This window comes from Apium graveolens, chromosome 9 (assembly GCF_009905375.1).
Source record: "Apium graveolens cultivar Ventura chromosome 9, ASM990537v1, whole genome shotgun sequence".
Lineage (NCBI taxonomy): Eukaryota > Viridiplantae > Streptophyta > Magnoliopsida > Apiales > Apiaceae > Apium > Apium graveolens.
Window position 1 is genome coordinate 116,291,593 of NC_133655.1, and position 1,662 is coordinate 116,293,254.

Here is a 1,662-nt window from a genome sequence, read left to right on the forward strand (position 1 = left end):
CCTCCCATAATGTATAAATGCGACAGGTGGTTTCACAAGCAATTTCTGGCTGTGGAAGACTACCCATATATATATATATATATATATGAGAAAAAGGTTCCCTAAGTTAACTTTATGAAAATTATCTCAAGTTAGTAGAATTTTGTATATGAAAATTGAATGGAATTTTTGCAACAATAGAACTATTCCCCCTACATTTACAAAAATACCCTTACCTTTGTATTGAAAGCTTAATTAACTTTAGATAATTATCTAAATTTATATTTAGGATCCTTAAGCCTTATATATATATATAAGTTTGATTGTTATTTTTGGCTAAATCTTACTATTGATAATTTACTCTTGATTACTGCAAAAAGATTATTGTCCCTCATTGAGAAATATTTGTTATATTACCTCTATTTTTTATTCCAACTATCCCAGAAATGTGAAGCAAAGTTCAAAATTATATTAAATCCATATACGTTGTTAACTTATATTCAACAATTTTTGTAGATTGTAAGTCATAAGAAAGTAAGATTTTTATAGATCATGAACAATAAATCCAAAATACTTATTCCTAAATATCTTGTTTAACATTATAAAAGTAATAATCTCAAACATGACTGGTCAATCACACTTCTGTTAAGAGACTTAAAATTTAGCAATGAATGTTCAAATTTGAGAATAAAATCTTATAATTTGACAAACTTAAAATTAAACAATGATTTTTGATTAGTTAAACAAACTTCTATTTTTTAGTTAATTAGTCAGTTAAAAATTTTATATTGGAATATTAATGTTCACATATTAAAAGTTCTAACGACCTTCTTGATGTCCATGTATCATAAATATATTTAAAGGATAACTAAAATGTAAATTTAGATAAAATAAATGTAAAAAGGTTGTATTTATTTTTAGGTTTTACATAAGATGTGTTGCTGGTTGAATTAAAATATTGAATTGTTCCTTTCCAATGAAGGTCTGATGGTAACAACATTTTTGCCACCTCCATCTTCTTGACAACAGAAAAATCCTATCCAACAACACCACCCACTTGGGCAATCCCAACATGGTGTTCCTGCACCATATTTTCAACTAATATTAAAATTCTTGAAATTCATGTGATAATCTGATAAACATATTAATTAATAAAGTTTCACAAATATGATAAACATATTTTATAAAAGTAGGCTTACTGCGTAAAGAATGCAGAGGGATTGTCACTTTGTCTATAGCCGAAATTCCGCTAATTTCCGCTTTCGATTGAATATAGAAACTTGAGTAGAACATTAAAAAGATGCTGCAAACAATAAGTTTTGAAAATTCCATTTTCATAAATTGTTATTGATACCAACTCAGGTTGAATAGGAGAAATAATGCTACACAACTTATTGTTAGCACTCCTTTAAATACATTGAATTGAAATGACACATTCATTCATAAATGTACGTGTAGAAGTTGGTTGTAATAAATACATTGAGTTGAATATACGAATTATGAATATGATCTCATTTATGAATAAGAAATATGTATGTAGAAGTTGGTTTGTAGTACACCAGGAAAATCAGATAATCAGATCAATTTCGAATCGGTTCGACATTCAAATTATGATACAACCGAAGACCATTCCGATCGGATCGTATGTGATTTCGTTCGGGTGTAACTCAGATTAAAAAGGGC

The 1,662-nt window shown here is 27.7% G+C and overlaps 1 long non-coding RNA gene across 1 annotated transcript; it reads right to left on the reverse strand.

The window, feature by feature from the left end:
• Positions 1-855: 855 nt before the first annotated feature.
• Positions 856-1,347, reverse strand: LOC141682791 (uncharacterized). The gene is made up of 2 exons (XR_012559948.1): positions 1,179-1,347; positions 856-1,060 (listed from the first exon to the last, which is right to left on the reverse strand). It is a non-coding gene; the product is annotated as an uncharacterized LOC141682791 (long non-coding RNA).
• Between the last annotated feature and the right edge of the window lie 315 nt (positions 1,348-1,662).